Here is a 25,645-nt window from a genome sequence, read left to right as displayed (position 1 = left end):
GTGCTAGAAGTCCTCGGTTAGCCTGGCCTTCCTTGAGAGTTAGAGAACAATATAGTTAAGGTTGTTTGGTGAGCTGCTTCGTGTAAGTCCAGAGTAGTGTAGTGGGTAACTCAGAATAATGCAGTCTGTGTAACCTAAATGTTTGGACTTTTGGGAAATCTTTAGATAATGTAGGCTGAATCTACCTTCATTATGTTCTAGCTGCTATGTTGGATGATGAGTGCATATATTAATATAAAGGGGTCCAAAGTGACGCATTCTTTTTAGCCTTTTGGAGGGCTTGAATGGGGAGACAGCCTGAAGTTCTGAGTGGTTAGGAGCTGGAGGACCTGTGTAACTGTTTCCACTTCTCTTAAAAAAAAAAAAAAAAAAAAAAAAAAAAATTTATTTTTACTTATGTGCATTGGTGTTTTGCCTGCATGTGTATCTGTGAAGATGTCAGTAGTGAGCTGCCATATTGGGAGCTGGGTATTGAACCCAGGTCCTTTGGAAGTACTCTTAACTGCTGAGCCATCTCTCCAGCCTCCGTGATTCCACTTTTTAACAATTGTTTTGTGCCAGGACTTGCTGACCTCTATGATCAGTATATTAGATTTCATGTTGCACTTTCCTTGGTTTTATGGTAGTAAATATATTGAGGTCTACTTTTTAAAGAGATGTGTATAATGTTTAAGGTTTCACCTCTAATTATTGGTAAATCTGGGGTGTTATAATACTGTAACCCCTATTGTTGGACCAGAGTTCTTTGGCATGGTAGAAATACAGCCAAAAGTCAGTGTCCTATGGTGTGTATGAAATATTATCTGTTAACCACTTGAGAATGTAGTTATGTGGCTGCCTTAGTTTTAAGTTCCCTACCAATCCTTTGATCAGTGTAAAAACGTGCTAAGTCTAAATTTGGTTGTTTTGAGATAGAGTCTTGCTATGTAGCCTAGACTGGCCTAGAACTCTAATGACTCAGCCTCCCAAGTGCTGAGATTATGGGCATATGCCATAAACTTTTTTTTCTTCACATTTTCCTTTCATTTTTATACTTAAGAACATTTAAATTTTGGCAGAAATGGTATTTTTCTTATTTTCAGATTGGAGTATATTTTTATTTATTAAATTTATTTATTTGTGTTTTATGTATATTGGTGTTTTGCCTGCATGTATGTCTGTGTGAGGGTGTCAGATCCTGGAGTTACAAACAGTTGTGAGCTGCCATGTATGTGGGTGCTGGGAATTGAACTCAGGATCTCTAGAAGAGCAGCCAGTGCTCTTAGCCACTGAGCCACCTCTCCAGCCCTTTGTTTTTGTTTTTTGAAACAGTTTCTCTGTGTAGCTCTGGTTTTCCTGGAACTCTGTAGACCAGGCTGTCCTTGAACTCACAAGAGATCCTATACCTGCCTCTGCCCCTCAAGTGCTGGGATTAAAGGTGTGTGCCACTGCTGCAGCTGCCGCCGCCGCCGCCGCCGCCGCCGCCACCGCCACCACCACCAGCGAGTCACATTTTTAAATGAAAAGAAATGAGACCTTAATTAAAGTGTATATATTATGACAGAATGTTGTTTCCTTTTCTTTCTTTCTTTTTTTCTTTTTTTTTTTTTTTGGTATGGTGTTGGAGATCCTAGGCAAGCATTATACTACTGAATTTTAGCTAAAATTTCTGTATTTCTCATGGTTTGTTTCATTTACCTCATTTTACTCTAATTTAGTTAAAAATTTTACATGTATTTATTTGTGTATGCACGCATGTACATGTGTGTATACATATGGGCCATAGTTTAGGTGCTGTGTGGAGGTCAGAGACAGCTTGTGGGAGTTGGGCCTCTCCTTTCACCAAGTGGGTTTTCAAGATCAACCTCAAGTCATTAGGACCAGCAGCAGTTTTTTTTTTTTTTTCCTTTTTTCTTTTAACATTTAAAAAGTATTATTTTGTTTTAGATGTGTGGATTTTCAGATGGTTCTAAGCCACTATGTGGGTGCCAGGAAATGAACCCAGGTCTTCTAGAAGGTCAGCCAGTGCTCTAACCACTGAGCCATCTTTCCATACCTTAAGCAATCATCTTTACATGCTGAGCTATCTTGCTGGTCTCTAATTAAATCAAATTATTTATTTATTTAGTTGGATTTTTTTGAGACATGGTCTCTCTATGTACCCCTGGCTGGCCTAAAACTCACTATATAGACTAGGCTGGCCTCATACTCAAAGAGATCCACTTGCCTCTGAATCCTTGTGCTGGGTTTAAATGCATGTGCTGCTACCCCTGGTCTAAATTTTGTTTAATGTTTACTTATTTCTGAGTGTCTGTGTGTGTGTGTGTGTGTGTGTGTGTATACATAACTTACATGGGGAGTCAGTTTTCCTTCTGCCGTGTGGGTCCTGAGGACCAAACTCAAGTTGGCAAATTTGGCTTGCAAGTACCTTTACCTTTTGAGGTATCTCACCAGCCTATTTCTTTCTTTTTCTTTCTTTCTTTTTTATTTATTTGGATTTTTGAGACAGAGTTTCTCTGTGTAGCCCTGGCTGTCCTAGAACTCACTCTGTAGCCCAGGCTGGCCTCGAACTCAGAGGTCCACCTGCCTCTGCTTCCCAAGTGCTGGGATTAAAAGGGTGCACTGCCAGCACCCAGATTTCTTAATTTTTTTTTAAATACGTGTGTGCGGTATATATGTACATGTTTGTGTGAGTGTGTGCATGTATATGTGTAGGTATCTATACATATATATGCATATGGAGGCCAAAGGTCAATGTTGGATGTCATCTTCTATTGCTGTCCATCATATTTTTTTAAGACAGGGTCTCACTGAACCTGGAGCTCATCTACTAAGCTTGGTTACCTGGCCAATGAGCTAGGGATCGTCTCATCTCCACCTCCTAGTGCTTGGGTTGTAGATACTTGCTGCCGTTCCTGGCTTTTTTGATTGGTTGGTTGTTTTTTTTTTTTTTTTTTTTTTAAACAAGGTTAAAATATTATCTCTTTTCACACATAAAGCATTTTGTTATGACTTATAAGTGTGTGATGCTGCTACAGTGCATATGTGGAGGTCAGAGAACAGTTTTCTCTGTCCTTGTACCCTTATGTATTTTCTAGAAATTGAACTCAAGGTGTCAGGCTTGAGTGGTAAGAGCCTTTCCCTGCTGAACCTTCTTGCTTGCTTTATTAACTTTTTTTTTTTTTTTTTCTTTGAGGCAAGTTCTCACTGTTACCTTGACTGGCCTGAAACTCTCCATGTAGACTAGGCTGGCCTTGAGTTGAGAGAGAGAGATGCTTGCTACAGTACACATGGGGAGGTCAGAAGAGAACTTTCAGGGATCAGCTCAGCTCTCTACTTCTTCATGTGGATCCCCATGATTGAACTCAGCCTTGGCAGCATGCGCCTCTACCTTCTGAGCCATCTTTCCAGCCTACCACCTTCTTTATAAATGTTTTCCTGCTCATTCTCCCTCTGGGTTCAGATCTTTTTTTGCCTGCATGGCATTTGAGTTACCTCATTATTCTCTTTGATTGCCTTCTATCTTCTGCATCTATCAGAAGTGATCTGGTAAATGCTGATCTTATTGAATGATCATATCCTTTTCTGCTGTGGCTGCTCAGCTTACTCAGTTGCTTCAGCCAGGCACTTTGATGGCCTGGCTCCAGTCGTCTCACACTCAGTTACGGATGTGTTGGCAGTTCTGTGTGTACTCTGTTCCTGGCCTCTGGGCCATCACACAGGCAGTTGTCTTTTTTACTATCTTCTGGAGATGTATTTCTCTTCCTTTTGTTTTTAAATGTTTCTGTGTGTATGCATGGATGTATGCCATGTGTGTGAATGGAGGCCAGAAGAGGGCATCAGGTCCTTTGGAGAGCTGGAGTGAGCTTTGTGAGCCACCCACAGTGGGTGCTTCTGAAAGAAGAAGAAGTGCTCTTAACTACTGAGTCACCTCTCCAGCTCTCTCCTACTTCTTTAGTAACAGTTATCACAGTAACATTAACAACAGAAGCTGTCACTGTATCTTGTGGACCTTGGTCCCTCAGTGTACAGTGCTTGTACTGCTTGCTGTGGGGGTCTCCATGCCTAGGACATCTAATGCTGAGTAGCCACCAGTTTGCTTCTCTTTCACTTTGTGTAGTCCTTAAGTTCTTTGGGAGTGAAGGCTGGTTCTTCCTATTTTCTTTTTCTTTTCTTTCTTTTTTTTTTCAGACAGGGTTTCTGTGTGTAACAGCTCTGGCTGTCCTGGAACTCCCAGAGATCTGCCTGCCTCTGCCTTCTGAGTGCTGGGATCTAAGGTATGCACCACCACCCACCCAGCTCTTTTTTTTTTTTTTTTTTTTGAGACAGTTTCTCTGTGTTTCCCCAGCTGTCCTGGAACTCGCTCTGTAGCCCAGGCTGGCCTCGAACTCACAGAGATCCACCTGGCTCTACCTCCCGAGTGCATGCGCCACCACTGCCTGGCTTTTTAAATTTTCATTGCTCTCAGTTAGTAAATGTGTTTGGAATAGATTGTTTAAGGATATTGCCAGACTTGGGACATACCTCTTTATTGTTTTTGAGACGATGTTACTCTGTAGCCCAGGCTGGCTTGGATTTTACTCTGTAGCTCACACTTAAGGTGGTCCTCTCACTTTGGTCTTCCAGGAACTGTGGGGATATACATCTTTAGGACAGTATCAATGGAAAGGCTCAATCAGTTGTATCTATTTGCCAGTCTTGGCCTTATTCTTTGAAAGTACAGAGTCCAGGCTAATAAGTGTAAGCAGCTTTGGGATGAGGGTTGGCAGTAGTTACAGTTAAATTTGGTGGTGCCAAGGACCAAACCTATGACCTAATGCATATTAGGGAAACACCGAGTACACTATCAGCCCCCCTCCACTCTCCTTTTTATTTTTCTTCCTGGTGCTGAGGATTGAATCTGTGACCTCACATATGTTGGTATACATTCTGTCATTGAGCTATATCCCAACCCTAATACAGTGTCAAAAAGTAACCAGAATGTTTTCATGTTTAAAGTACAGCAAAATTAATACTGTAGACCTATAATGTACCAGCCAAGTAGTATTTTTAGTAGGGAACTGTTACAATGGTTCTTACACATTAATGAGTGATTTTTGCCCTCCCCTTCTCTAGAATATGTTAAGTATAAGTTTAAGAGACAAAGAATTTAACACTGTGTATATGTGGTGTTTGTAACAATAGTTGTAGCCAGTTTATCTGCCTCTTGACCATGGTTATATATGACCAGCAGAGGGAGCCAAAGTTACTTATGATTATCTCAACTGATTTTTCAAGTTTGTCAAGAGAAAGTAATAACTTTGACAACAAACATGATAAAAGTTTACAAAAAGAAATGATAAATCGGGGCTGGAGAGATGGCTCAGCTGTTAAGAGCACCAACTGCTCTTCCAAAGGTCCTGAGTTCAATTCCCAGCAACCACATGGTGGATCACAACCATCTGTAATGAGATCTGGTGCCCTCTTCTGGCATGCAGGCTGAACACTGTATACATAATAAATAAATAAATCTTAAAAAAAAGAGAAGTGATAAATCACCAGGTGATAATGGCACGTGCCTTTAATCCTAGCACTCAGGAGGCAGAGGCAGGCGAATCCCTGAGATAGAGGCCAGCTTGGTCTACAAAGTGAGTTCCAGGACAGCCACGGCAGTTACACAGAGAGACCCTGTCTTGAGAAACTAAAGAGAAAAAAAAAAAAGAAAAAAGAAAGAAAGAAATTAATTATCAAGAAGCATATGAAAAACATTTTTATTCTGATAATTAATCAAAGGTATACAAAGTAAATGATTTTCACCTATTAAATTTGCAAATGAAACTGTCAGAGATACTAAAAATTCTCTAAATATTACTTATGGGAATGTATATACTGGTCCAGATTTTTCTTGAAGAGAGTGGGTAGTACATATCAATAAATCTAAAAATGTCCTTCAATTGGGGTTCCAGCTCTATGAATTTATCCAAAGGGGGAAAGATATTTATAAAGATTTGTAAATAAAGAGACTCATTGTAGCATATTAAAGAAAATTAAGACTACCTCTAAATGAGCAGCAAGATTAATGGCAAGATGAAGATAATTATGTTTAAAGGTAATTTTTTTTTCTTTTTCTTTTTTTTTCTTTTTTATTTTTCAGACAGGTTTCTCTGTGTAGCTCTGGCTGTTCTGGAACTAGCTCTGTAGGCCAGGCTGGCTTTGAACTCATGGAGATCCTGCCTCTTCCTCCCAAGTGCTGGGATTAAAAAGATGTAGGCAAGAGCAAAAATTCAGGCTACAGAACTACTATACTGTGGTAGACCTTTGAATACAGAGATATTTATTTACTTTTTAAAAAAAATTTACTTTTTATTTTTTATGTTATGTTCATTGGTGTTTTTGCCTGCATGTCTGTCTGTGGAGGTGTTGGAACCTCTGGAGTTGCAATTACAGACAGTGGTAAGCTGCCATGTGAGCTCTGGGAAGAGCAGCCAGTGTTCCCAACCACTGAGCCATCTCTTCAGTCTCTATGTATGTAGCTTTTTGCCTTTCTGGAACTTGCTTTGTAGACCAGGCTGGCCTTGAACTCACAGAGATCCGTCTGCCTCTACCTCCTGAGTGCTGGGATTAAAGGCGTGTGCCACCACTGCCCAACCAGTCTCTATTTACTTTTAAAAATTTATTTTTATTTGTATGTATCATATGTATGCAGTGCCCAAGGAAGCCAGAGTAGGGCATTGAATCCTCTGGAGTTGGTGTTGTAGGTGGTTGTGAGCCAATTGAAATGGGTGCTTGGAACCAAACTCAGGTTCTTTGGAAGAGCAGTAAACACTGTTAACCGATGAGCCAGCCCTCTACCCTCTATTTTTGGGACAATGTCTCACTGTGTGGCTGTGGCTGGCTTGGGACTCTAGGTTGACCATGCTGGCCTTGAATTCACAGTCTGCCTTTGCCTTCCAGTCCTGGGATTAAAGGCATGTTCCACCATGCCCTGCTGAAGTTTAGTAATTGGAGACAAGAGTCTCACTGTAGTAGTCTTAGGTGTCGTGGAAATCACAGAGATCTGTCTGTCTCTACCTCCTAAGTGGTGAGATTGAAGTCAGGAGTCCAACATGCCTGACCGAAAAATAAGTTTTGAAGATTAAAAAAGATTTTTTAGTTGTGTTTATTTTACTTGAGGAGTATGAATCTTTTGTCTGCATGCATGTATATGTACCACTATATTGACTGCCTGTTGCTCTCAGAGGTCAGCAGAGGGTGTTGGAGCTCCAGAAACTGGAATTACAGATGGTTGTGGGCTACCATGTGGGTGCTGGGTCCCCTGCAAGAGAACAAATGCTTCTAACTGCTGCCCATCTCTCCAGCTCTTGAAGATTGTTTTGTTTTTGTTTCTTGAGACAGCTTCTTGCTATGCAGCCCTGTACTGCCTGGAACTCTGTTTAAACTAGACAGGGCTTGACAATCCTGCTTGTGTCCCTGGAGTGCTGGGTTACAGGTGTTCACCTCCAAGACTGCTTTTTGGAAGGTTTTTTATCTTGAGAATGTTAGGATGCAAAGCTATATAAAGGATTCTAAGTATGAAATAGTTAGAATAGAATATTTGTTATACATATAAAAATAGATAAAGAGAATGGAAGGAACTTTGCCAACAACTTACTTGCTTTTGGAAAAGCAGAACCAATTTGCTGACAACTCACTGTCATGTAGTAACTAGAAGTTTCATTGAGGCGCTCATCCGTCTCTGTCTAGATTGGCACCATCGAATATTGGGTTGAAGAAATACTCTTAGAATCTTAGGTCTTCTTAAAATTACCTCTGTCTTGTAGGATGCTAGGGTGAATTTATCCATAGATGTAAGCACTTCTTGAAATCTATTTTTAACTCCATATACTACTTGGTGATAACCCATCCCATAGATTTCTTTTATGCTTTTTTTTTTTTCTTTTCTTTCTTTTTGTTTTTTATTTGAGACAGTTTTTCTGTATAGCCCTGGCTATCCTGAAATTCTCTCTATAGACCAGGCTTGCCCTGCACTCAGAGATCCACCTGCTTTTGCCCCCCAAAGACGTGTGCCACCACTGCCTGGCTTGTTTTTGTTTGTTTGCTTGTTTTATAGAAAGACACATTTTACTTTTTGATTGTAAGTGATTAATATATTGTATTAAGATTTGGTTGATTAGAATTACCATATTGGATTTTTTGTTTGTTTGTTTTTTTGTTTTTTTTTTTTCGAGACAAGGTTTCTCAGAGTAGACCTGGCTGCCCTGGAACTCACTCTGTAGACCAGTCTGGCCTCAAACTCAGAGTCTGCCTGCCTCTATGTCGCAAGTGCTGGGATTAAAGGCATGTGATATTGGTGAAATTATTAAGGCCACTCCATGTAGTTAAAAGGGAGGTTTATTTTGTGGGGTAACTTACAAATGAAGGGATAGGTTGCAGGGTCTGGGAAAGGTATGGTGCAGTCCGGCGGTGTTCTCTGGAGAACTCTGCTTGGTCTACCTCCAGTGTCCAGGGTCCCGAACCAAGAGAAGCTTCTCCTCTCCATCCTGGGTCTTCAGCTTCCTCCCTCAGCCCCGCCTTGTGGGCGTGACCATTACCGAAGCCTCAGTGGGGGTTGGAACTTCCAGGCCAAGGGGAGGATGGCTACCCACTACAGTGTGCCACCACCACCCTCCTAATTTTAGTATTTTATGTAAGGGTATTTTGCCAGCATGTATGTCTGTGCACCATGCCTGTATAGGTCAGGAGAGGACATTGGATCCCCCGGGACTAGAGTTACAGCCAATAGTGAGACCCCAATGTGGGTGCTGGGGATTGAACCTCACTCAGGTCCTCTGAGGAGCAACCAGTGCTCTTAACCATTGAACAATATCTCCACCCTTGGATTTTTCTATCTTCTAAAAATAAATCACATTGTCCCTTGACTTTTGTATTTTCTCAGTTGAAGATGCATGGTTTTTAAATTTAATATTCAGGAAACCTCAGCCTCTTCATCATTTGACCTTCTCTGGGTCTTTGACAGCTTGATTTCCCCCTCCTGGATTCGTAATAATCACCCAGAACTACTTTCTTTTTTCTTTTATTATATTTTGAGACGGAGTCTTGCTATGTAGTCTAGGCCCTGCTTCGACCTTCTAAATTCTGGGATTGCAGGCATAGGCTAGCACACTTGGTATTTATTTACTTATTTGATTTTTGAGATGGGTCTCTAGCCCAGGCTGGCCTTCAGCTCACTTCTGCTTCTGCTGCTTTTTTGTGAGTTTTGGGAACATAGGATGGTTTATGTGGTACTGGGGGTAGGTTCCAGTGCTTTCTGTGTGCTACGAAAGCACTCTGACAGCTGAACTACATCCTCAACCCTGCTTTTATTTTTCTATTAGCATTTTTGGTATATTTATTTGTTTTCTGTGAAGGCTTGTGCATATATGAGATCACAGAAGCATACCATGCAACTTGTGTGGAGAGCAAAGGACAGCTTGCATGAGCGAATTCTCTTCCTCCACCATGTGCATTCCTGGGAGAGCTCAGGTCCTCAAGGCTTGGCAACAGGCCTTTACCTGCTAGGTCACTTGCTGGTCTAAGGCTTTTATTTTTTCTCACTAAACTTTTTTTGAGCCGTGTAGGTAGCACATGCTTGTAAATACCACCAGCACTTGTAAGTTTGAGGCCAGTTGGGGCTACATAGTGAATTGAAAGGCTACCTGGACTACAGAACAAGACTCTGTCTTAAAATACTACCCCTCTACCCCCAGAAAAAAAATTAAAATTTGAGACTGTTTTAGATAGAGCTAAACTGTGATTTGGTAGAATAGAAAAGTAAGTTCTGTTTCTGGTCTTTTTTTGTTGTGAATGGAATTTTAATTTCCCTGTTTTTGCATAGAACACCTTTTATAGAATGCAAAAAGTTGTATAATTATCAAAAATGGCTTTTTGATCAGAAGATGAATTCTTTAACTACAGCTTAGATTTTATTCTGTAGGTACAGTGCATGCTTGCTGTTTTCTGTCTGTAATAGTTTGTCTTGTTTTAGTCGGCTCTTCAGTGAAAGCAGAGTATGTGTTATCTCGCTAGTTAGGTGAGGTCACTAGGAAGCGGGTTTTCAAGTGTTCCCTCTGGATTTTGTATTTTGTCTATACAGGAACTGCCTGGAGCAGGAGCAGTTTCTCTTCAGCTGGACACAACGACAATATTGAGGCAGCATTCATGTTTGCTGAGAAATTCAGTCAGCTTAAAAGAAAACCTAGGTTTTGTAAATATTTTGCACTTGATATACTAACTTAAAAATCCTTTCCATCTCTCAGAATTTTATTTTCCTAACTCAGTGTGGTTTTTTGTTTGTTTGTTTGGTTGGTTTTTTTGAGACAGGGTTTCTCTGTGTAGCTTTGCACCTTTCCTGGATCTCACTCTGTAGACCAGGCTGGCCTTGAACTCACAAAGATCCACCTGGCTCTGTCTCCCAAATGCTGGGATTAAAGGCATGTGATGCCGCCGCCGCCGCCACCACCATCACCATCCGGCTCAGTGTGGTTTTATATTTGGGAAGATCATACTTCCATCTGCAACACAAGACATTTCTTTATATATTTTTCATATAATTTATTAAACGTTGAATATAGCTTTTCTAAAACATTGCCCCAGGATCAGTCTTCCATTTATTTCTTTTCATTTGGGAAGCACATAATTTTTATGTTTAGTCCCATCCCATCTATAGCAAATGTTCTCCATTCTCTGGTCACTTATCTTTTAAAAAGACCATTTATTTGGAGCTTTATCAATTTTCCCATAAGAGCACACATAAATAGTATCTGCATAATTCCTTCTCAAAGAATTTGTGTAGGCTGGTGTGTGATTTCTCCTTTTTGAGCCAGGGTGTCTTTTTCTTGCTAATGTCTCCAGTCCCATCTCATGTAATATTCATGCTAACGTCTCTGATTTGCCATTTCTTGAGTAGATGGAAAGTTACGCTGACATTTTTGTCCACCAAGTATTTATTGAGTAGATAAATATGTAAAGGGTTGAACAGGGGATTGGGTAAATGATGCTAAAGCAAACAGATCCCAGGTCTGTCCACCTGGGACTTAAAGGTCATTTCTCCTGCATGACTGCCAGCTAGTATATGTTTTCCTGAACAGTCTTGTAATTGATACTTTAAATGTATGTCTAACGTTTGATACATCAGTTTGGAAGCATCTTGCATTTTTTTTTTAAGGTTTATTTATTTATTATGTATACTTTGTTCGGCCTGCATGTGTCCTTGCAGGCCAGAAGAGGGCACCAGATCTCATTACAAATGGTTGTGAGCCACCATGTGGTTGCTGGAAATTGAACCTAGGTCCTCTGCAAGAGCAGTCAGTGCTCTTAACTGCTGAGCCATCTCTCCAGCCCCCATCTTGCATGTTTAATGATGAATTTGGTTTACTATCAGTGATTTGAATGCTTTAAGGAATAATTAGAAATAGGTTTTCTCCCTTATATCTTCTCTAGTAAACATTGAAGTAAGTTGTATGTCAGCTGTTTTGCTTTGCTCACTGTTAATGGTCTATTTATCCAGTGACCCTTTCATTTTTTAGTAGCTTTGCATTTTCTTTTCTTTTTTTCTTTTTTTTAACAGAGGGTCTTGAGTCTCTGCTGTCCTGGAACTCAGTATATATCCCAGGCTATCCTGGATTGTTTAGCAATCTTCTCAGTGTTGGGATTGTAGGCCTGAAGCACCACTGCTAGCTGTTAGGTTTTGCTAACATAATCTCAGTGCTCCTGGAAAGCTGCTGCCTAAATGGTCTTTATTGCTTTCTCTCGTGTTTTTTTTTTTTTTTTTTTTGTTTGTTTGTTTGTTTTTCCCTGCTTTGAGAAAAGTAGTTTTTCTCCACTCTCTTCACCCTTATTGTGATAAATTAAAATGAGCAATTTGAGGTTTTTGGCTAAGCACTTATATTTTGAGATTTCTTGCTTTCAATAAAGTATTTTGAAGTCTATCTCTGCTTTATAGTGCACATCTTTTTAAGTAAAAAAAAAAATTTATTTAACTAAAGTCTAGATTAAGGCATATATGTTTTCTCAAATTGGGTAGCCATTTTTAGGTGTTCCCATGTATACTTTGGTGATGATTTTGTTTTTATATTACTAGTGGTCATATATGTCAATTCTTTCTGTGTGTGTGTGTGCACAGGAGAGTGTATGATTATGTGAATGAGGGTGTGCACATTCCATTATGTATGTGGAGGTCAGAGGACAACTTTAGATATCAGTCTTCACCTTCTCCCTTGTTTGTGACAAGAGTCTGTCTGTCTCTCTCTGTCTCTGTCTGTCTCTGTCTCTCTTTCTCTCACATTGTTCTACATTTGCCCGTCTCCTGTCTCTGCCTCCCATCTCAAGGTAGAAGCATTGGTGCTATGGATGCAGGCTACTGTACCTGACTTACCATGGGCTCTGGGGATTCGGACTTAAGTCTCTATGCTTTAACTACTGAGCACAACTCATAGAAGTGAACTTCTGATTATAATTCAGAAATTCTATTATGTTATATATGTCTTAGGGGGCCCTAATATTTTTGGAGGAAATATTGGTTATATTAGTTAAAATTTACATAGTTTCTCCAAAATTTTGTGCTATTAAACATGTGGAATATTGAACTTTACTTCATTATGGTTATTATTGTACTTTCTATGTTTTCAAGTCATGAACTTTAGTGATAAAAGAAACATTGGTTTTGGGCTGTTGTTGCGCTTGCAAAGAACCCAGGTTTGATTCCTAGCAACAGTAGGGTGGCTCATAGCCATTTGTAACTCCATTCCCAGGAGATACAATTCTTCTGACCTCAGCAGGCACCAGGCATGCATGTGGTACACATATATTCGTGTAAGCAAAACATTCATGCACATAAAAAAGATGAAAAAAACTTAAAATGGGAACCTTGACTTAAACCAATGAAAGTTTGCATCTTATACACGAGGACATTTAGAGCAATAAAGTAATTTATCAAAAATCACATGTCCACTTCAATATAGATATATAACTTGATATGTAGCCCAACATTGTCTCAGTCCAGTGACTCCACTGACTTTTCCTAATCATAATTATGTCAGACTATATGCAGATAAATAAAGCACTGTTGATTTAGATGAAAAAGAATGGCTTCATATTCTCTCTCTAGCACACCCTCTCCTAGATGCTCATTTTTTAGAGTTAGAGCATCTTTATGCCCTGGATTGTTTTGGTAACAAGAATGCCCAATATTTTTCTCTTTGAATTACCCTTTTATAGGTGCCTTGCTAATTATATATTACAATATTCTTTAGGCAATGTATAATACTGTTGTTTTTGCTTAAGCTTTTAAAATAATAATACATTCCAGTTCTATGTCCCTGAAGATAACTCTCCCAGGAATAGGATTTTGTGTTCCTCAAATTCTTTACCTTACTGATCTAGCTGCTGTTTTTCTGGTAGATGACTGATTGGTTATATCTGTGACATACTGGGTCTCTTCATTTCATTCTCCCATAGAGTAATTTAGAGTAACTTTAATTTGAAGGAAACCTAAGTTTCCCATATATGCATTATTATCAGTGAAGTTGCAAGTATGACATGAAGGCAGATTAGTGCATTTAGGTAATTTCTCAAGGAGAAATTAAGGGCAGAAATATGTTTTGCCTTCTGTTATTTCACAAGTGGCTTATTGTTATGCAAACTGGAATTGTTTAGAAATTAAATACTATTTTAGCTCCATCTTTTTTTGTTTTTTTTTTGTTTTTTTTTTTCGAGACAGGGTTTCTCTGTGTAGCTTGTAGCCTGGCCTGGAACTTGCTTTATAGACCAGGCTGGCCTCGAACTCAGAGATCCATCTGCCTCTGCCTCCCGGGTGCTGGGATTAGAGGTGTGTGCTACCACTGGCCGATTTAGCTTCATCATTAAAAAAAAATTATCTATCTGTCTGTCTGTGTATCTATCGATCGGTATTTTCTTTTTTTTTTTTTTTTTTTTTTTTTTTGAGCCAAGGATCGAACCCAGGGCCTAGCAAGCGCTCTACCACTGAGCTAAATCCCCAACCCCGATCAGTATTTTCAAGACAGGGTTTCTCTGTAGCCCTGACTGTCCTGGAACTAGCTCTGAAAACTAGACTAGCCTCAGACTCAGAGATCTGCCTGCTTCTGCAGGGATTAAAGGCATGCACCACCACACCTGGCAACAAATTTAAGTTTTAAAAAAGTATTTTATGTATATGTGTATTTTTGCCTGCATATGTGTCTGGGTACCACGTGTGCCCCTGGTGTCCGCAGAAGTCAGAAGAGGGCATCAGATCCTTTGGAACTGGTGCTACAGATAGTTGTGAGCTGCTAGGTAGGTGGTGGGAATTGAATCCAGGTCCTCTGCAAAAGCAACACATTCTCTTAACTACTGAGCCATCTCTCCAGCTCCCATTTTGTTCTTTTTGGTGCTATTGTGATTGAATTTTTCACTCCCCCCCCCCCATATTTTGACTATGTGGTATGTGTGTATACGTATGTGTGTTTACACATATGTGGGCATATATGTGTAGGGGTGTGTGTGTGTGTGTGTGTGTGTGTATGGAGGATGAGGTTCATGCTGAGAATCATCCTCAGTTGCTCTTGCCCCTTATTCATTGAGGCACGGTCCAGTAGTGTCACTAGCCAGTTCACTCCAGGGAATCTGTTTTTGAGATTGAAAATACAGGCTGGCTGGTATGCCCAGTCCATGTTTATGAGGGTTCTGAGGATCTGAACTCTGTACATTCTTGCTTAGCAAGTACTTTAACAAATGAGCCACCTTCTAGTAGAAATACAATTACTACTAAGCCACCTTCCCAGGAGAAATACCATTAATAGCTGTGCAGTGGTGGCATATGCCTTTAATCTCAGCATGTGAGAGGCAGAGGCAGATCTCTGTGAGTTTAAGGCCAGCCTGTTCTACAGAGCAATTTCCAGGATAACAAGAGCTGTTAACCCAGAGAAACCCTGTCTAAAAATGCCAAAAGCCAAAAACCAAAAACCAAAAAAAAAAAAAAAAAAAAAAAAAAAAAAAAAAAAAAAAGAAAAGAAAAAAAAGCCAGGTAGTAGCGGCACACACCTTTAATCCCAGCACTCGAGAGGCAGAGCCAGTTGGATCTCTGTGAGTTCAAGGCCAGCCTGGGCTACAAGAATGAATTCCAGGAAAGGCTAAAGCTACACAGAGAAACCCTGTCTCGAAAAACCAAAAAGAAAAAAAAAGGCGGGGGGGGAGGGGGAATAAAAATTACTATTTGTATATTGACCTGATATAGCCTTATTGGATTTATTAGTGTCAATACTTTGTGATTTTCTCCTTATGTTTTCTGATAATTCCCTTCTTCAGACAGTGTCTCTCTCATGCATTCCAGGCTGGACTCAGATTTGCTATTTAATAGTGAGGCTATCAGTTTCCTTCCACCTCTAAGTGCTGGGATTATAGCTATGTACTACACCCAGCTCTACTTTGTATTTTCTTCTCTTTTTTAGTTAGTTAATTAATTAATTACTCACTTGTTTATTTATTTAATGTGCATTGGTGTTTTGCCTGCATATAAGTCTATGTGAGGATGTCAGATCCCCTAGAACTGGAGTTACAGAGAGTTGTGAGCTGCCATGTGGGTGCTGGGAATTGAACCTGGGTCCTCTGGAAGAGCAGTCAGTGCTCTCAACTGCTGAGCCATCATCTCTCCAAAGTTTTTCATTTTCTACAAATAAAAGTAGTATTAGTTTTTCTTTTCTATCAGATGTTATTTTTCTTGACTATCCACACATGCTAGAACTTTTAGTACAGTGTTGTCTTGTGACGACAGTGTACATACTTGTTGTAGTCTTGATTTTAGAGAGAAGCATTTAATCTTTTCTCTATCAAGATTTTCAGTCTGGTCTTGCCTAGCTTTAATTCCAGTACTTGGGAAGCAGAGGCAGGTGGATCTCTGTGAGTTCAAGGCCTGCCTAATCTCCATAGTAAGTTCCAGACAAGCCAGGGTTACACAGTGATACCTTGTCCTCCCTGCGACCTCCCCTTTCCAAAATATGTATGTTATATACACATATATTATAGGTCTGGTATATAGCAGTGTGGATCTATATTCCTGGCACTCAGAGTCTAAAGTAGGAGGATAGCTACAAGTTCAAGGCCAGCCTAAGCTACATAGCAAATCTTAAAAAAAAAAAAAAAAAAAAAATCAATCTTAAGTATGAATTCTTCATAGATAGCATTTAATCAGGTTGAGGAAGTTTCCTTCAATTTCTAGTTTGTTAGATTTTTTTTATTAGAATTTGCCAAGTGCTTTTTTTATATGTGTAGATGGTCACATGAGTATTTTATTTTTCTTTTTTAATTTAAGATTTATTTTTATTTGTGTGGAAGTTTGGCCCATATGTATGTCATGTATCCACATGTGTACAGTGCCCAAGGAGAACAGAAGAGGGTGTTGGGGCACCTAGAACTGGAGTTGTGAAGGGTACTCTTAACTGCTGAGCCACCCCTCCAGCTCTGGTCATGTGGTTTTTGTCCTCTCATAACATTGTGTATTACAACAGATTTTCAGTTGTTAAACTAACCTTGAATTACTGGAAGAAAACCACATTTAACAAAAGTCATCCCTTTTGTATGTTTTTGGATTCATTTTTGCCTCATTGAAGATTTTTATAACTATATCATAAAGGATATTGATCTGTTTAATTTTGTCAGAAAGTTTTTGTCTGGTTTTGGTATCAGAGCAATAATGGCTTCAATTGAGATGTGTCTAATTGCCTAATAACTCAATGAAGATAAAAATAGTTAAAGGTATACCTGATGTTTAAACAAAGTCTTTTACAGACTGAAGAAATATAGAATCTCTATATTTGCTGGGCAACAGCAAACACTTGAGAATGGAAAAGGCAGAATTAAATATTATTATTAGGTCACAAAATTTCCCTTTGTAGACATTTTGCTTATTTTGAGACACATAGGGTAGAGGTGACAGGTCTAACACCTTAGATCCCTGTTGAGTACTTGGCTCCCTTACTTGTTTCTTTTATTTGGGGTACTTGCATTGCTACCTCATTTTGGTTATGCTTTTAAGTAACACTTAATTTTAGACTTCTTGTGATGATTTAGGTAGTCTTCAGGAAAAGGGGCCAGAAGAGAGAATTGGAAGCATAAGCCTACTAACATCTTACTAATTGATCTTTGTCCATTGTTAGCTTTGCTTTTTTAAAAATCGATTTAAGATAACATTGGATAGATTTAATTTTTTTCTTGTGTGTATATATACTATGTAGCTTCTAACCATACCCCCACCAGCCCCCAGGAGCTTACAGATGAAAGAAAGTGAATGGTAGGGCTTTAAAGGTATGTCCATTTTCAGTGACAATTAAAGTTGAATAAGGGGGTATTATATAGCACAGTTGTTAATTAACTACTGTGTATTTAGCATGTTTGAGACTGTGGGTTCAATCTTCATTAACTTTGTTTTAGTTAAGAATAGTGGTATTATCATTGTTATAAAAAATTTATTGTGTGGGCCTAAATACTAGTAACAAGACTTTATTTATTTGTTTTGGTTTTTTGAGACAGGTTTTTTTTTTTTTTTCTCTATAGTAACAGCTCTGGCTGTCCTGGAACTCGATTTGAAAGATCAGCCTGGCCTTGAACTCCCAGAGATCTGCCTTCCTCTGCTTGCTTCTGCCTCCCAAATGCTGGGACTAAAGGTGTGCACCACCACCACCTGGCTCAAGGTTTTATTTAAAAAAAAAAAAAAAAGAAAAGAAAAAAAAGAAAAGAAAAAAAGGAAAAATTATTTTTGGAGCAGGGTCTCACACTGTGTAGAACTTGCCATGTAGACCAGGCTGGCCTAGAGCTCACAGAGATCTGTCTACTTCTGCTTCCTAAGTACTTAGATTAAAGGTGTGTGCCATTATGCTCAGCTGGACAAAGTTATATTTTGATAGTACTATCATAGATATTCTAGGAATTGTGAGAGTCCTCCCCTTTTCTTTTAGCACAGTTTTGTTTGTGCCTAGGCTGGCCCAAAAGTCACTCATTATATAACCTAGGCTGTCCATGAACTCTTGGTCCTTCTGTCTTAATCTCCCCAATGCTAGGATTAGTGTGTGGTATCTGCCTAGTAAAGTATTTCTTTTTAAAAAAATTATTTTAGATTTATTTCTTTTCTGTGTATGAGTATTTTGCTTGCATATACATGTCTATTGCTTTGCAGAAGTCAGAAGAGGGTGTTGGATCCTGTAGCTAGTGTCATGGATGGTTGTGAGCAATTACGTGGGTGCTGGGAATCAAACCTTGGTCTTCTGCAGCCATATGTGCAGCCTGTCTTCTTCCTTCTTTTTAAGGTAGGGTCTAGCTGTGTGGATGAGGCTCGCCTATGCTTGAGTTCCTCCTACCTTGGCCTCAAGTACCTGAGGTTATAGACAGCACCAGATGCCTGGCTTTCCTCTTCTTTTATCATAGAAGAGTGCTTCAGTTAGCTATTATATGGTTTTTGTTATGTGCTGGGAATTCGTTCATTTGGGATAATTTTCTTAAACTTGTGTCTTTATGTGGTTGTAGGAATTAGTTTGGAATATGGTTGAAAATAACACTGAATTTTGTATTTTTGTCAGTCTTAATGGAAAAGTGAAACAACCTGTTGGAAATTATGTAGGATTTCTTAGTAAGTGAATGACAGAGATAAGACAGGACTTTAGCATTTCCCGTATTCTAGTTATGTTCTCAGTAACATAACATTTCTTTGATAATTTTGTACCCTTGATGATTTGTTAGATGTCTTCAGGTTTCATCATCTGAACATGTGATTTTTGTGTGTGTTTTGCAGTGTGTGTCTCTCTAGGAATGGTTTGAATTAGTTGTTCCTCTACCCTCTATCCAAGTGCTCCCAGAATCTTGTTGCTATAGATACCTTCTCTGCCAGGAATGGTAGTGCAAGCCTATGATCCTACCGTTTGGGAGTCAGGGGCATGGGGGTTCATGAGTTCATGAGCTCACGGTAGCCTGACCTACATGGAGATACCCAGTTTCAAAGAACAAAACCAACTAATCATTACCAATAAACAAAAACTTCTGTTTTTAGAAAAGATGGCAATTTTGTATTTTGTTACATAATTATGTTTATTTTGGCAGAAGTATCTGATTTTATTACAATATTAACATCCAAATAAGTTCTCTCTCTCTCTTTCTCTGTCTCTCTCTCTCATTTCTCTCTTTTTTTTTTTTTTTTTTTTTTTTGGTTTTTCGAGACAGGGTTTCTCTGTGTAGTTTTGGTGTCTGTCCTGTATCTCGATCTGTAGACCACTGGCCTCGAACTCACAGAGATCCACCTGGCTTTGCCTCCTGAGTGCTGGGATTAAAGGCATGCTCCACCACTGCCTGGCTCATTTTTTTCTTGAGACAAAGTTTTCCTATTCTATAGCTCTGGTTGTTCTGAAACTCGCTATGTAGACCAAGCAGGCCTTGAACTCAAAAAGATCTGCCTGCCTCTGGAGTACTGGGATTAAAGGTTTTTTTAACCATACCTAGCTAGTTTTTTTCCTTTTTATTCAAGTAGCTTCAAACCTTTCTTCCTTCCTTCCTTCCTTTCTTTCTGATTTGTTTATTTAGTCTATGAGTGCTCTATTTCTATGTATGCCTCCTGAACAGAAGATGACATCAAATCCTATTATAGATGGCTGCGAGCCACCTTGTGGATGCTGGGAATTGAACTCAGGACCTCTGAAAGAGCAGCCAATGCCCTTAGCCACTGAGCCATCTCTCCAGCCCCCTACTTTAGACATTTCTTATACTCTATCAAAGTATGTTTTTATGTATACCTAGAACCCAAGAGTCAGTGGTTTAAGAAAGAATAGTTAGGCTGGGGAGTTAGCTCAATGGATAGGAGCACTTATTGTACAAGCACAATGACTTAAGTTTACACACCTAGCACCCTCATAAAAGTGATGCACTGTCTGTGTGTCTGGGGTCAGAAACAGGTAGATCAGGAGTTTGTTGGCTAGCTAGCTTAGCCAAAATGGGTGAACCTCAGGTTCAGATCCTGTCTCAACAAATAAATGTAAAGCAATAGAGGAGTACAGCTGAGGTCTTCCTCTGGCCTCCTTATGGCCATGTGCATTCACATGTATAATATGTGCTTCCCCAACACAGAAACATACACAGAGACACAGAGATGGGGTTTGGGGACGGAATGACCCTTTCTAAGAATGATGTACCTTTCCATTGGAGGGAATAGTGTTATCTTTCAAAAACCCTAGGTTTGCTATGCTATCAGAGCAGATTTTGTTTTGTTGTATTTTTAGAGTTGACAACTGACTTATGAAAAAACTATTTATTGATTTATTTGGACACAGTTTTATGTATCCCATGCAAGCCTTGAACACTCTGTGTAGTGGAAGATAACTCCTGCCTCCATCCAAGTGTTGAGATTACATGTTTGGGCCATTGTGTCTGGAGCATGTAATGACAGGGATTGGCTGGGAGTTTGTGCATGCTAAGTAAGCACTCTGCCAATAATGGAGTCACCTTTCCTGGCCCAGGCTGGCTTCAAATTCAGGATTTTCCTGTATTAGACTCCTGAGTAGCTGAGATTACAGTGTGCCATTGTGGTGGCTTGGGTTGAATTTTAATGCTATCTGAGGAGGAAAATTGTCTTAATTTTTAAGTGGGGTTTATAAAGGGAAAGCTCAGGAGGCAGAAGCAGCTGGATCTGAGTTCAAGGCCAGCCTGGTCTACAGAAGGAGTTCCAGGACAGCCTATACAGAAAAAGGCTATACAGAAAAAGCTTGTTTCGAAAAACAAAACAAACAACCCCCCCCCTCTTTTTTTTTTTTTTTTTGGTAGGGGGAGCTATACTTTTTTTTGAAACAGAGTGCTGGGGCTAAAGGTGTGTGCCACCACTTCCTGGCTTGTGTTTGTGTTTATGTTTTTAATCAGCCTTCTCAAGCATTGTTTTTCCTCATTTAGGGGAATTTTTTTTTTCTTCATTTTGGCGCCACCCCTCACCCCCCAAGCTCCTAGTACTTCCTCTCCTCTCTGGACCTTGTACCAGCAGTCACATGGCCCTTGTTAGTGTTTGAGACTGGATTTCATATGACTCCATCTGGTCTTGAACTTCCAATGTCTAGATGTGTAGCCAGGGCTTGAACTCCTAATCTTCCTGCCTCTACCTCAGGATTGATTGAATTTCAGCAGTTGTCACCATGCCTGGCTGTCCCTTGAGGAAATTTTTAAAAAGAAATGTATTTCTCTAAAGATTTGTGTCCATAGTTGTTCACCTTGAATGCAATTGTTTATAAAATTGGTGCCTTCTTTTTGTTATTTGTTTTTTTTGACAGGTTATCCTGTGATTTAGGTTGGTTTGGAACACCAGATTGTCCTCCCTACCACAACTATATATTATAGACATGCACCAACGTGCTTGAGTTAGATAGTGAAGTTTTGGTTGTTGTTGGTGCTTTTTGTTTTTGTTTTGTTTGTTTGTGTGTGTTTTTTGAGACACTGTCTCTGTACCCAGCCTGAGCTGTCTTGGAACTCACAATGTAGACCAGGCTGGCCTTGAACTCACAGAGATCCACCTGCTTCTGCTTTCCTAATTAAAGTGCTGAAATTAAAAGGCTAGCTAGATGACCAAGTTTTTAAGAGTTGGGATAATAACAAGATTATTGTTATGATGAGTTTCTTTCACTAATATTTAAGTATACATTGCAGAAAGCTTTGCCTTATATGGTATTTTCATTCTTCTAATTTGGATTTCATAATCTTCAGATTGAGGCTCTTGTTCGCCATCTGTTGGTCCTGGAATTATATATAAACATCTTCTGTGGCATTACCATTTATGTGGATATTTATCTATATTATATATGTATATAGTTAAATAAATCTTACTTAGATTATAAATGTAAAAGCCCAGGTCTTTTCTGGATGTGTATGTAAATATGTATACATCTATTAGTTTATCCCTGTGTAATTTGACCTTGGTACTCTATACTGCCTCCTACCTTTGATAGTTGAGAACCAAGATTATGCTTGAGAGTGTAGTTACAAAAAAAAAAATACAGACGGAAACTCAAGAGAAATATAGATGCAGATGTTGCACAGAAGCCTGGTGAGCTATTGACTTTGAGGGCTGACAAACTGTTCTGTAACGAGGGAGGGGTTTTTTTTGTTTTTTTTTTTGAAATGCTGCAGTGACACATAACACCGGATACTGGTTTTGGTAAACCACACAAAAAAGTACTGAGCATTTTGCATCTTCCTTTTTGGTAGACTTTACCCTTCTCATTTGCTGAGTTTGGTGATTTAGTTGTTGCAACCAGTTTTATGCTATTTGATTTTTTTTTTAGTCCTAGTGATCATTTGGCATCTTTACCTTTAAAGTGTTTTTTTTTTTTTTTTAATTTTGTGTAATGTGGCACTTTGCGTTATATTGAGCTCCTTAAATCCAGAAAAAATTTTCTTATTAAGACCTTATTTGGAAGGAATAAATATCGTGCCGACAAACTAGGTGTCATGAGAAATAAGATACCACCACTTTTAAGCCAACGCTGGTTCCTACGTGACAAGTTTGTTTTTGTTGTTCATTGCTAAAGTTTTAGTGGGGCAATGAACTTTTAATTCGGTGGTAACAGGAAACATAAATATCATTGTGTGATGAATGCCTTTTTGCCTATTTTGGCGGACCTGACAAACCACGAAACCTAAAACAAGACGCGGGGTTCTTAACGAAAAACTACAGTTCCCAGCTGGCCCGGCGGTGGTGGGCCATCACTACCCCTCTAGCTCCCAGCTGCCCCTGCCCGGGCTAGCCCGGAGTCGGCCCTAGCTCGCGCCTGCGCAATGGCGTCCGCTTATTTTTTGATTTGGCGGCTGCGGAGCGTGGCGCTAGGGCTAGCAGCCAGCCGTGTGCTGCAGTGTACAGAGCAGGGTGTAGGACAAAGGGCGGGTGGCAGAGACCGCGTCACTAGTCAGGGAGCTTCCTGCCCGGCTCAGAGCACGGTTGGCCCTGGGGTAGTGTGGCGGCAACAGCTTCCTTCGTTCACTGTACACACAGTTCTTCGCTCACGTCCTCTGGCTCTGCCGCGCCAGTCCGCCCTCCCCTCTTACCGGCGCGCTGCACCGTCAGCCCCAGTGCGGAGGGAACGTGACGGCGTCCCCGCCTCAGGTTAGCCTCACCTCGGTCGGAGCGAGGGCCCCGCACCGCTTGCCGCAGTGCCGCGTGCCGCTGCCGCACGTACCAGGCAGCGGGCTCGGGCTTCCGCAAACAGAGGTGCAGAAGCAGCGGCCGCAGCGAGGAGCCATGACTGAGGCGGCGGCGGCCGCGCCTCCTGGCAGCCCGCGGGGGCGGCGCGGCGGGCGCCCCCTGGCGGCGCGCCGGGGCGGAGCGGCCCGCCGCAGCCGCAGCCGGCGGAGGCGCTGCTGTCCCTCCTCCCCGTGTCCCCGGCACTCGCCCGCTCGCTTGCTCGCTCCATTCTCCCTCCGCTTCAGATTAAAGGGGGGGAGGGAAAAGGAGCTCGGCCGCCATTTTCCCAGCGCCGCCGCCGCCACCGCCACCGCTCGCCGAGCCGGCGGGAGAACCAAGCGCCGTAGCGAAGCCGACTCGTCTCGCCGCGGCGGCTTGGGGGGCGGCCGAAGCGCGCTCCCTGGCCGGGAAGAAGCACCCGGGGTGGCGACCAGGGGTGCGGGCGCGGGCTGCAGACGGTGGCGCTTGTTTGTGCGGGGCGGGGGGGCGGCTTTACCCTCTGCCCCCGCCCGCCCGCCGGGGCTGCGGTCCCCGGCCGTGCCCAGGCCCCGCCGGAACGGAGGAAGGCCGGAGAAAGGGCTCAAAAGAGAAGAAAAAGCGGCCGCTCCCCGCCGCCGCCTTCCCCTCCCCCTTCGCCTCGCCCCCCCGCCCGGAAAGTCAGGGCGGCTCCGGGCGCCGGGGGGGAGGAGAGCGGCGGGCCGGGCCGGAGCCGCCGCCGCGCGCCTCCGCCCGCTGGTCCTCGGCGCCCAGGCCGGGGGGCTGTTTGCAAACTGCGCCCATTTTGTGGGGCCGAATCCGCCCGGTCTACGCTCCTCCATCACGTGGTAGGTGCTGCTGCTGCTCCTCTCCTCCTCCTCCCGCTGCCCTTTCTCCTTCTCCTCGCTCTCCCTGTGGCTCCCATTTCTCCCTCTCTTTGTTAGTTGTAACTAGAAAGGCAGGGCAGGGGAAGAAAAATCCCCGGAACTTTAAATGGCCTCTCCGGGCTTCCCCGCTGCGGGTCCGGGCTGGGAGTCGCCCCAAGGGCGGGGGTGTGCGGGGGCCCTTCCCCACCAGCTGCCGCCTCGTTCGCCGGGCTTTCCTTTGGCGTTCTATTTAAAAAGGCGGCCTGGAGAACATGGTTTATTTCCGTAAAAAAAAAAAAAAAAAAAGACCAAAAACAAACTCTTGCTCTTCCCTTGAACTTCTCTTGACTGCAAAAGGCCTTTCTTTGCTCGAACACGTCTTGTATGTCTCTCACGGTTTGTATCACAACTCTGATTGTTAACATTTTTTGTAGCTTGTATATTGAGGTCATTTGCGTTTTCGGATCTAGTCTCAGGCAGACCTTTTTTTTTTTCTTCTTCTTTGTAACTAAAGAGGAAGAGGCATTTATTTGCTTTTAAGTGAGTTGGAATCTGTTTTTTGGGGGGGCTTCTTTCCGGCTGACGATCTTTTGAGTCTCAGCAAATAGTTTATAATTGTTTTACATATTGTAAACAATCCTGCTCCCATGTTTTACCTAGAAATCCTTTTGTTTTCCAATGTTGGAATCCCAATGTGGATTTTTAGAGAAACTCGTTACTTAACTATTGCTTATTGATTGCCTTAGGGGAAAAGGGGTGACATGATGGCGCCACTTTAAATTGCTCTTTCCTCCGCCTGTTTTTTCCTCCTTTATCCTGGAGGTCACTGGAGCATTTTCCCGTGACCTATTAATAAAACCGCACTTGAGGGTGTTAGCTGTACAACTCCTGGGGGTTAGAATTCGGTACCTAAACGATCGAGAGACCCGAATCCTGCACTCCCCAAAGTTAAGAGAAATCTCGCTAGTCCTCCAACCTAGCTTCCCTCCCCTCCATTCACAATCCTGGTGTTGCCATATCCTTCGTCACGTGGTTATCAATCATCGTGGGTTTTTTGTTTGTTTGTTTGTTTTGGGGGTATATGTTAATATTTTTAATTGTAGCTAGGGAAGCGTTCCTCTGCGCATTGGAGAGATCACAATGCTTCAGTTGTTTTTTTGATACATTCGGAGAACATTTTAAAATAAACGATAAAATTACATAATCCTTGCCTTGCATAATCACGATATAGTTACAGAACTTCTTCTCAAAACTACTTTCAAGTAAGGAAAATCGTTACATTAAAATGACTTCTGTTTCTTAGAATGGTCTGTAGTTTGTATTTCCCCCGTTTTTGTTTTTGTTTTAAAGGTTATTTAAAGTACCAGTATTTACAAAGCCATAAAGTGGGCGTGTTTCCCTTCCCCCTCTTCTATGAGCTGTACTTGGTTCCTTGTCTTACATACTCTCACCAATTTAGAAATTTTCAATTAGCTGCAGGTGTTGTCCGTTGAGGCTCCCCCCCCCCAACAGTGGATACTTTGATGTGTTTCTCTGTTGCATTTTTGATAGAGAAGTTGTTTGTAATTCTAGTTTTAGAAGCATGCTACTTGGTTACCTATTTTCTTCATTTCAGTTT

General features: G+C 41.2%; 1 protein-coding gene across 8 annotated transcripts in view; it reads left to right on the top strand.

The window, feature by feature from the left end:
• Positions 1 to 25,645, top strand: part of Kansl1 (KAT8 regulatory NSL complex subunit 1) — a 138,079-nt gene that overhangs the window by 2,787 nt on the left and 109,647 nt on the right. For 2 of the 8 annotated variants that reach the window (XM_036195436.1, XM_036195433.1), the window contains exon 1: positions 23,397 to 24,009. The exons of 4 other annotated variants lie outside the window; for them this stretch is intronic. The gene's annotated coding sequence lies outside the window, so the exon portion shown is untranslated. Of the gene's footprint in view, positions 1 to 23,396; positions 24,010 to 25,645 lie in introns of those variants that run through there. 2 more of the 8 variants (XM_036195439.1, XM_036195441.1) reach the window with 1 other exon arrangement.

The sequence above is a fragment of the Onychomys torridus genome, chromosome 8, assembly GCF_903995425.1.
Source record: "Onychomys torridus chromosome 8, mOncTor1.1, whole genome shotgun sequence".
NCBI classification, from domain to species: domain Eukaryota; kingdom Metazoa; phylum Chordata; class Mammalia; order Rodentia; family Cricetidae; genus Onychomys; species Onychomys torridus.
Note: the sequence above shows the minus strand (reverse complement) of the source record. Positions and strands in the feature narration are given on the sequence as shown.